Source organism: Phyllostomus discolor, chromosome 3 (assembly GCF_004126475.2).
Source record: "Phyllostomus discolor isolate MPI-MPIP mPhyDis1 chromosome 3, mPhyDis1.pri.v3, whole genome shotgun sequence".
NCBI lineage: Eukaryota > Metazoa > Chordata > Mammalia > Chiroptera > Phyllostomidae > Phyllostomus > Phyllostomus discolor.
In genome coordinates, this window is record NC_040905.2 from 21,875,143 (window position 1) to 21,887,169 (window position 12,027).

The following is a 12,027-nucleotide window of genomic DNA, read 5'->3' on the forward strand; positions in this document are numbered from 1 at the left end:
ATGGTAGGAACAATAGGCCAGGTACAGAAGATCACCAGAGTGGAAAGCCCCAGGTGCCTAGCAATGGCTAAAACTGGGAAAACAAGGACCTTGCCCCCAGGGTGACATTTCCTCACCATGCATGTCACTGGTCATGTGGTTCCTCTAACTTTCATATCATTGGTCACGCAGTTCAAGATCCTCCCGTGACCTTTCTACCCCTGGCATATTGCTAGTCCTGGGATAGACTCCCTTACAGGAGGAAAAAGGGGGCTGGGGGAAAGTTACACCAATCTCACGACAGCCCTTGCATCGTCGCTACCTTAAGCATTAAACCCTCAAGACAATGATATTCTGACCCGCATCAAATAATCTGAGGAACAAAGCCTCAGGTCTGTTGTCAACAGAGACAGAGTTTTGGCCAAATTAGAAATGGCATCTAGGACTCAGTTGTGCTTCAGCTCCAGGCTTAAAAAAATAGCAGGCCAGGCTAGTGATGCCATGGCTGACATCAGGACCAGCTGTGATGACCGATGACCCGCTACCCTAGCACCCACCAAACAGTAGAGACCACAGCCCTGAAAAGACACACCTGGAAAGCTTATGAATATGCTATTGCAATCCTCCCCTGGGACCTCCCCTAAACCCCTGCTTTTAGAGATCATTCAAAAACCCTCAGGAGGAAGAGCCCAATCTCCAAAGCTACAAAAGACCTTCTTTTGCCTCTGTAACTTGTTTTCTGGACCCACACAACCCATCTGGCTCATTTCTCCTGCAGCTAACTTCTTCTGCCTCTTTGACTTTCTAACTAAACTTTTTCTTGTATTCGAGTATTGGCTCTCAATTCTCTCTAAGCCAGAACGTAAATACTAGGATTGCTGAACCAAGGCCTAATTGCCGGTAACCCCCTGGCTGATTTCTGGGGCTGGCAGGAGGCAGATTAAAATCATTATTGTTCATGGTGGGCAGCATTATTTGGACCATATCTGCTCTGTGGATTCACTCTATTTCTCCTGCTAATTTACCTGTCTTTTAGAAACAATAATATTTTAAAATCTGCTAAAGTCTCACCAGAACTCAGCTATGTTTCACTTTTTAATCTCCCTTCACTAAGTAAATGAATTTAATTCCTTATTCACAGAGAAAAATAGTAGTTCAAGTGGAAATTTCCTCATGCTCCTCACAACAGGTCTACAAATTCATCTCTATTTATGCATATTTTTCCTTCCTAGCACTTCCACCTGCTTCTAAATCTGATGACACCCTATTGAGGACATAGCCCAAGAATTGTCTTTTATTTTGTCTTTTTAGTATCTCTTTCTCTGTGAACTGGATCAATTATAGCCATATTGGTACTCAGACAATTGATACTCAAGTTGCCCTATAGTAAGAATATTTTTGAATAAATATTTCTCTCGTGAGTCTCATTTTCATCCAATGACCACCTTAATCCTCTACTTCATCCACATTCTCCTTATTTTTCTGTACTTTGCCATGTATTAATTTATCTCTCATTTACACTTCCTTTACTATGCTATGGTTTCTATTTGATTTTATTTTGTTTTTATTAATTCACTGGTGACCTCTATCTGACTGAGTTCAATAAATGAATCATTAAATTAATACATACATAAAAGTATAGGTACTTTGTGTTGTGAGCCAATGCAAATATAAGAGAATACATAAAGTTAATACATATATATATATATATATATATATATATATATATATAAATTCATTTTAACCTCATGAAAGCATACGTACTTGATTAAATGGGTGGGAAAAAGTAAAACCTATATAAAATAACACTTCATTAATTTAACAAGCAAACCCTATGTTGTAGATGCAGAAGACAGGCATTTTACCAAGACATTTTGATCTCAATACTCATGAAGGTTATAATTTATAGGGTAAGATGTCATATAAATAACTACCACATAAAATGCTATGAATACATTTGGCTATTGAATCTAACTTGTTCTATCTGAAATCACATCATCGTATAAGTACATCTCTTTATTTGAGACCAGAAAAAGAGATAGAAATTAACAAGTGTATTAACTATGTGAGAAAACTGCATTTTCGAAGGTCCTACCACACAAAAAAGAGTGGAGTGCATTTGAGGAACTGAAAGAATATATGGATTAGAGATTCGCAACCAAGCTGGAGAGGCAGATGGCAATGAGAATATTCAGTCTTTTATAGTCGATTTAATTTAATTTTGGAATTTAAGGGAAACTAGAAACACAATCAAATCATTTAAAGCTAAGAATGTAAGTGTTTTCTTAAAACATGTTCTTCTTTAAAAAATGAATCTGAATGGAGGACAAATATGTGTGGGGAATGTGTTTAAATCACTTCTGCTATAGGCAGAACTAAAAAGGATAAGAAGGGATTGATTTTATGGCATCAATATTTGGTCTCTGTGTTCAGGTACTTGTCTTGATTCTGTACTTTTCCTATACCTCACTTCAGAAATATTACTTCAGTCTTCAGAAATATTAACATCCCAAATATATTACCACCCCCTCTGTTAACTCTCTTGTCTAAGGCATTTCATCCATTTTTTAATTTATTTTAATGGCATTCTAACTGTTTTACCTGCTTTCTCCCTTGACCTCTTTAATCTTAAAAATCAAACAGAAGTTTATCTTGCTAAATGTAAGTCAATTCTTGTCATTCCTCTGCTCAAAACCCTCTAATAACTTCCCATCTTACAATAGAAACTATACCACTTATAATGATGTATAAAGCGCAATTAATAAGGACCCCGTTACTCATTTACATTTCTCCTTTCATTTTCTTTTACCTCCCTTGCTCATCCTTCTTCCTCATATCCCTCCCTCTGGCACATTGGCCTTCCAGCTACTTCTCAATCACAGCCCTGCCTCAGGGCTTTTGCACTGAACTGATGTTCCCCCAAAAGAATTCCAAAACTAAACACTTCATTTTTTACAAGAGTGCCTTTTTTGGACACTCCAACTAAAATTTCAAACCTTCCCAAACATTTTCATCCTTTCTTCAGCTAACATCATGTTACTAATTATTAATTAATAAACATATTAATAATTCTTGAACTGTTCCATCCTTCAGAATTACTTTTTTTATTTTTGTTTCGTTCATTGCCATAACCCTTATACACTTAGTAGTCATTCAACAGGTATTTATTTAATGGATGAATGGACAAGTGAATAGATAGTTGGATGAATATATTGAATCTAATGTCTCTGGTTATATTTTGCTTGCTTGTTTGTTTTGTTGATTAGGTTCCACTTATAGGTGAGATCATATGGTATTTGTCTTTCATAATATGAAATTTCTTAGTAACCCATAAATTTGATCCATGATAATTAATTTGATATTTGTTATATTTCTTTATAGCTATTCCATTTTTCCCATAAATTACATTATTGTTGTTGAAATACAGTTGTCTGCATTTTCTCCCCAACACTCCCTGCAACCCCAGCTGAACTCACCTCCCTCCTTGTTTCCATCCTTCCCCTTGGTTCTGTATATGTGTCTTCCATAGTAGTTCCTGAAAACCCTTCCCCCACTGGCCCTTCCCCTACTCCCCTCTGGCTATTATTAAATTGTTCTTAATTTCAATGCCTCTGATTATATTTTGTTTGCTTTTTTTCTTTTGTTGATCATGTTTCAGTTAAAGGTGAGATCATATTGTATTTGTCCCTCACCACCTGGCTTATTTCACTTAGCGCAATGCTCTCCAGTTCCATCCATGCTGTTGCAAAGGGTATAAGCTCCTTCTTTCTCTCTGCTGCATAGAATTCCATTGTGTAAATGTACCATGGTTTTTTGATCCACTCATTTATTGATGGGCACTTAGGTTACTTCTAGCATCTGGTTATTGTAAATTGTGCTGCTATGAACATTGGGGTGCATGGGTTCTTTTCGATTGGTGCTTCAGGGCTCTTAGGGTATAATCCCAGCAGTGAAATTGCTGGGTCAAAAGGCAGTTCCATTTTTAGTTTTCTGAGGATCTTTATAGCTGTTCAAACTAGAAAGAAATAAAGGATTATTTCAAATCTTATGAATATCACTAAAGTGATGATAATTTCAAGGAACATCTATTTATTTAAAAGCTGAATTTAAAAAATAAGATAATGCCCTGTGAACAGGGCTGCTCAATTTTTAAAATTGTACACATGAGTTCATTTTTTCCCAATGTACTTTAAAATATTTTTGCCATTCTAAAGGATATTTTATGTTTGTTACACTGGGATAAGGGGTGAAAAAAATAAGTATCAATCTGGTGCTTAATGGATGCCTTCTACATAAATATTTTTGTAAATCAATAAAAAAATAAGTAACCCAAGACAATAAAAAACATAAGCATTGTAAATTTACCATACCATACTCAGCATCTCATGAGACAACTAAAAAATTCACCCTACATCCTGATAGATGTTTTAAAATACTGTGTGGACCATATCTGAAATTTACCTTGAAGTGAATTGATCTCAGAGGAGCTAAGAACAGGACCTTGAATGAGAGCCGACAGACACTCTCTATATATCCAAGCTGAGTCTGAATATTATTTTCTGTAAGAAAATAAAAGAAACAAAAATCACAGGACTCTCTACCTTTAAAAATATTTTTGTCCATTCTTCTCCACCCCACTTTATATTTTACTTTATAGTGATGAAGAGTCAGGTGGAGTTTTAAAGATCTGAGTATATTTGTAGGCTGAAGAAGATGGTTCAAGATTATGGAAGGAACTAATGATCTTTAAAAGATAACAGTTGATGCAATCTAGAATAAAAAGTTGGGGTTACATTGTTTGTGAAAGAGGGATACAGCTTTATTTGTAAGAGAAGGTAAGGAATAAGACAAGTGCCATTGCAGACAGGTTGGTTAATGAAGACATGACACAGATTTAATGGATTCTTTCATTTTTTTGTTTTCTTTCTTTCTCTCTCTCTCTCCTCTCTCTCTTCTTTCTTTGTAACTCATTAATTATATGTATGGGGGTGAGAAGTTAAAAGATAAAATAAGTTTGAAGGAAAATATGAAATTGTTGCCCAAAGGAATTTATTGAGTTTCCCACTGAAAGTCAATAATATTTCTAGGCTATTTTGACATTTTAGAGTATGATATCAAAATGCAATCAATATATTTAATTAATTTTATTAGGATCATTCACCTGATGGAAAATGTATTTGCAGAGAGAAAGGAGGTAGAAAGTCAATACCAGGAGGGAATATCTTAGAGCCTATTGCTGTAATCCAGCTGTGGAAGATGAACGACACTTGGTTTCCAGCTGAAGCAACTTGTTTCAATAGCTGTGTCAGGTACATTCATTATGGACTGTGTAGGTGGGGACTGTCAGTATTTGGTGAATCTGTTTCAGAAATATTAACTTTAAAAGAATGAGATATGTTTAATATATACATACATATATATTTGAATATTTTTAGCAAATACTTATTGAATATATACAAAAGCTAAATTGTGTTATTTGTACTGGGGACCTAACAGAGAACAAAACAGATCAATTTTCTCCCATTTTGTTCCATGTATTCTGGTGGCTTTGTATTTTAAAAGAGAAGTCTAGATTGTGAATAAAAATATGAGTGATATCACAATAAATCATAGAAAATGCCTTGTGAAAAGATGTGATATTAGTTTTGGATGTATAGAAGAGCAACCTGGCAGTAACTAAGGTTGAGCTAGTTGTGTTTAGAAAGATAAGTACAAACAAATGTAATAACTGTAGAACCATCTAAATATTGATGGTAGTGAATGAGAAGAGAAAGTGGCAAAAGAGATAATATCTGGTAAGGTGAATAGTACCCAAAAAGTTTAAAGCAAATGAAATTCAGAGCCAGCAATTACCATGGTAGGAAAGAAGTGGAAACATTCATTTCACCAGAAACAATGAGGAAAATATGCACACATATTAGGCAAGCACACCTGTATATTCTGGTGGAAAATGATAAGGGAGTTCTTATCTACTGGCTTTGGAACTATCAAGGTAGTATAGAACCAATGAATATTCTGAAGGCAAAGGAAAGGTATGGATTTGGGGATTTGAAGAAAAATTTATTTTAAGACTAATTATCCAGAAAACAGGGCCTCATGCACAAATGAGATCATATTATTTTTCAGACAAAATTAGCTATGGTTACAGCAATCTGGATATGTGATTTCTTCATTTCAAGACATGTCTAAGACACTGGTTGAGATGGTTGACTATGGCAAGAACAGAAATGAGAATGAAATGTGGTGGGGCATATAGGGTGTCAATTAAACCTTATTTTAAATTCATAGACCCTCATTTCAAAAAATAATAGTATAAGACTGATATATATCACACAGAAGGTGGGCAAAAAGTAGAGTTACAGTTGCATTGTGATATTCTTTTGAGTTAATAAAGCTATTATAATAATCATCACCTACATGTCTTTTTCCAAACCAGCAACGGTAAACTTACTTTGCCTGCTCTGTTTATCAGGATTAGTCAGGATTGAGTGGGTTCTGCTTTAGTCATAAAAGCAAGCAAACAAAATATCACTGAAATTTTAGCAACTTAAGAAATTAAGATTTAGATTTGTTTTCATCATAGCCTGATTGGTGTTTAATGAGTCATTCACGTGGCAATTAATGGAGTGAGGGCTTTTCCAAATGGTAGCTCTACTGTTTCCAAGTGTTTGCCCAAAATCCTATACTAGATCCTTCATTCAACTTACCATTTTAAAAACAAAGATTGAGCCAAGTGTTTTACAGAAGCCTCTAGGAGGGAAAATAGAATGCATCATTTATGATCATGTTCTATTGGCCAAATGAAGTCCTATAGCATCAACACAACTGTGGTCCTCTAGCCAGTCCCCACAGTGGTAAATTTAAGTCATGTGTGTCTTATCATTGTCTTGACATTAAAATTCAGCATTAAATTAAGGTCAGCAACTACATCTGCTTATTTTCAAGGTAATCATTATATCAGAAGTGATTGGGGAGAAGTGACTTTTAAACTGTAATAATGATGTGCCATAACAAAGATAAAAATTGCTAAAGCAGCTCAAAAGAATAATAAAGTCAGAGGTATACCAGTATATTATATTTGTAGTACTTCTCATATTAAAAGAGAATTTTGGTGAAATATGGCTTCCAAAAATAGAATCTATTAAGGAAAGACAGATCTCTTAATAAAAGATGAAGGCTAATGGTTTAAAAATCGATTATATTAAATAATAACTTATACATAATGATAAAAATTTCCCAAATATAATTTCACTTAGAGGGTACCTAATAAAGAAAATAAAATTCTGATGTTATGACTTTTTATATCAGTAAAACTGTCAAATCAAAATAACACATTCTTTATAAAATTCCCAAATAAAGTAAACGCTATACCTGAAAACATAACAATGTAGAAAAAAATCAATGAGACCGTATTAGCCATTTATCTTGTGCTAGACTCCTTTTATATAATATCTATGTTATCCTGAATTTGAAAACTTGAACTTAAAATATATTAACACCTATATTGATGAATAACAGAATATATGTGGGTACTAAAGAATATATCTATAATCTCCTTAGCCCTGTGCTCCTAAAAGAACAGTTTCAGGTGCCATTCATTTGCTTCAGCCTGCCAACTTCATGCACCATGATAAATGCTGAATAACATGCGGAACAGATTCAGCATGCACCTCTTTATTTTTAGTCTTCAAAGTAGTGCTCTCAGATGTGCTGCTTGTTAGAGTATCAAGAGAGGCCAATTTTCACAAGTGGCCCCATAAATGTGTACACAAATCCTGAACTGGTGTTTGTAATGAATACTTGGAAGCACAAAATAGATAATGGCACCACAGATGCCTATACATATATGTGAATATTTGATTTTAAAACCACTGTTTTCTATTTCAGAGATCTAGTTGATCAGGGGTATTGGCCAATTACACTTAGAAATTATTCAATGTACATAATATTTTAGACTAAATGGATAATAAAATAGTCTTGCTTCTTTTAATTAATTATTAGTAGTAGTATATTAAATCTTATAGAGATATTTTACATAAAACAACATACTGACATGGGTTTATTTCTGAGCTGTCTATTCTATTCCATTAATTTATGTATCCGTTCTTATGCCAGTACCAGATTGTTTTGAATACAGTGACCATGTAGTATAGTTTGATATCGGGTATTGTGATAACTCTAACTTTGTTCTTCTTTTTCAAGATTGCTGAAGCTATGCAGGGTCTTTTTTGTTTTGATAATAATTTTTTTGAATATTTGTTCTAGATCTGTGAAATATGCCATGGCTTTTTAATAGGAATTGTGTTGAATCTATAGATTGCTTTGGGTAGTATGAACATTGTAAGGATGTTAATTCTTCCAATCCATGAACAAGGCATATACTTCCTTTTTTATTTGTATCTTCCTCAATTTCTTTTTCAGTGTTCAATAGTTTTCCAAGTACAAGTCGTTCACCTCCATGGTTAAATTTATTCCCAGATATTTTATTTTTTGTTGCTATAGTGTGTGGGATTTTCTATTTGCTTCTCTTTCTCATAGCTCATTGTTGGTATACAAAAATGCCATTGATTTTTGACTATTGACTTTGTATTCCTTTGCTTTGCCATACTCACTTATCATGTTGAAAGCGTTTTTTTTTTTTTTTTGGTGGAGCCTATAGGGTTTTTAATAATTAACAAAGTGGACACAAGCATACAATAGAGTAAAGACAGCCTCTTCAATAAGTGGTATTGGGAGAACTGAACTGGTACATGCAAAAAAAAAAAAAAAAAGAAACTAGTTCATCAATTTGCACCATACACCAGCATAAACACAAAATGGATAAAATACTAAATATAAGTAATGGCACCATGAAAGCCCTAAAGGAAAACACAGACAATTAAATTCCAGATATACCATTTAGCAATATTTTTGCTAATATATCTCCTAGGGCAAGTAAAACAAAAGAAAAAATAAACAAATAGAACTATGATGAACAAAAAAAAGCTTTTGCATGGCTAAAGAAACCATCATCAAAATGAACTGGCTGTATGGGAGAACATATGTGGCAATGGTACCTTGGACAAGAGTTTAATCACCAAAATATATAAGGAACTCATACAATTCAACACCAGGAAGACAAACAATCTAATTAAAAATGGACAAAGGACCTGAATAGATACTCCAAGGAAGACATACAGATGGCCCATAGACATATGAAAAGACGCTTAACATCATTAGCTATCAAGAGAGATGTAAATGAAAACCACAATGAGATACCACCTCACACCTGTCAGAATGGCTATCATTAATAAATCAACAAGTGACAAGTGCTGACAAGGATGTGGGAAAAAGGGAACCCTAGTGCACTGTTAATGGGAATGCAGGCTGGTACAGCCACTGTGAAGAACAGTATGGGATTTCCTCAAAAAACTAAAAATGGAACTACCTTTTGACCCAGCAATTCCACTGGTGGAAATATACCCTAAGAATCCAAAAAACACTGATTCAAAAGAATATATGTTTCTCTATATTCATAGCAGCACTATTTATAAGTGTCAATATTTGAAAATAGCCTCAGTGCCCATCAGTAGATGAGTGGATTTAAAAAAAACTGATGCATTTACACAATGGAATATTGTGCAGCAGAAAAAGAATTCCTACCTTCTGCAATGGCATGGTTGGAACCAGAGACTATTATGTTAAGCCAAATAAGTCGGTTGATGAAAGACATTTCATATGCTCTCACTTATAAGAAGAATCTAATGAACAAAATAGACTAATGAGCAAAATAGAACCACAGGCATAGAAACACGGAACAGACAGATAGTTGTAAGAGGGGAGGGAGGATTTGGGACTTACTGAAAGTGAAGGGATTACTCAAAGAACATACATGAAGGACTCATGGACACAGATAACAGCGTGGGGGTGACTATGGGAGTGGGGGCTGGTTGGGTCAAAGAGTGGAAGGAGGATAAATGGGGATGACTGTAATAGCATGAACAATAACACATAAAATACTGGTTATTATTTACATTGTGTTACTTGCATACAGCTATGGATTATTTTTTATTGTGTCCTGTTGAGTAAAGTTAAACATTAACTTTGATTAAATAGGTTAAGATTTTCATTTTGCAGAAGCAAAAATATGACAAGGTTTTCCTTGGAGGCTTTTGTTTTGCTTTGTTTTTAATGATTTCTATCATAATATAATGTATTTAAAGCCATCAAACAACTTCAAAACTGACTTATTTCATGTGTCATAATATGTTATAATTTCCAGCAAATGTAAAAGCACAATGTATTTTATAATCTATAAATGAGAGAAAACATCTAATTTTTCTATGAAAACAATAGAATTGTATTGACATAATAGTAATTTCAAGACATGCAATTTTTCTTGCATATTCAAGGGAGTAAAATTATTTTTGATAGAACTAAAATGCATTTGTTTTCATGAATCATTGACTTGACTGTTCATATCGCACCATGTTTTCTCGTGTGGATATCAATAAAAAGTACTCTATGAAGATCAAGAAATAACAGGACTGTGATGTTGAGCTGTTATTTATAGTGGCTTTGTCAAAAATGCAAATTTTGAGTAGGCTATATATCTATATCACTCATGGTTACATTTTAATCACATTTGAAAGATTACTAATTGACCATAGAATAATTTAAATTCATTATTGATATAAATAAATATATGGAGGTTTACATCATGAATCATTACAGACTGTTTTCAATTAAAAATGGGCTAGGTCAGGCCCTTTGATATTTGAAAAAACATTTCTCAGTGCTGATTTTAAGTTATGTCAATTAAATGATGCAAATCATTGAGATACCTAGAAAAGGAATAAAACTATTTTAACTATTTCACTTCCATTATTTCATACAGGCCTATAATGCATGAGTCCATCTTAGGACTTGCCTTGTATGAGTTTTTAAAGCCGTTAGACACACTTGACACAAATTTACAAGTGTAAAACTGAGGTTCAGTCTCAGACACATACACAATTTACTCAATACTAAAAGGCATGAAGTAAGGCATGCTAGAGATTTGAATCACAGCTCTGTATGTCCAAGCCAAGCACTTCTTTCCTTCCACCATAGTCCCCTTGGATTTCTATCACCAGCTGTGCACATTCACACTGCTAGTTTTGGGTGCTGTACTTCCAGCAGTCTACCCTTCATTACAGGGTTGCCCCTGGGCTCCTGGAGTTGCTTTGCCAAGAATCCAGAGACCAGAGAGTGCCTGGGCAGCAATAGAGAGTGACACCTTGTAAGACAGCCAAGAAAGATTAACAAAAACATATCATTCCTACTCCAGGGCTTCCTGGGACTGAACTAAGGCTGAGACATGACCAGAAACTACTCTTACCAATGTCTTCCTCTTCCCCATTCTGTTTTTCATGCTCCCTTATTCATTTCTCCAGGTGGAACTTCTTTTAAAAAATTACTTTCACCAAGATCTGTATCCCAGTGTGTAGTTTTAGAGAATAAAATAACGTAGACATTATTAAAAACAAGTTCCTGGGCTGCATCCCAAAGATTCTGCTTCTATAGGTCTGAAAGGAGACCTGAGAATTTGCACTCCTAACTAACTGTGAGTTGGTGTTGCACCCTGATTTCCATGGCCCACACTATGGTAGCTTCTTTACAGACAACCTAACTTAAGATGACGTCATAAAGCAGTGGTGTTCTAACAGTATCGTAAATCCCAGACCCTTGGAGGGCACGCTTAAACAGGTATGGAGCCCATTCCTCCCCACTTTATGTCGCTGAACACACTATGCTTTTCAGTAAGAGTCTCATGCCTGCCAATTTCAAAGAAATTCAATTTCAAGTATTGAGATTAAAAAAAATACCTTTCATCCTGATAATAGGAAAACAGACATGGTTTTATAAAATTTAAAATGTTTTTCTATTAAAATGTCTTCAGGGTAATTGCTTTTCTACTCTCATTTCTATTACTTGATTATTCCGAAGATGAATATCTTATTTTTCATTAAAATTACTACTCTGCTATTCTGGGCCAGCCATTGGTGTCACCCTGACAGTATGGACAGT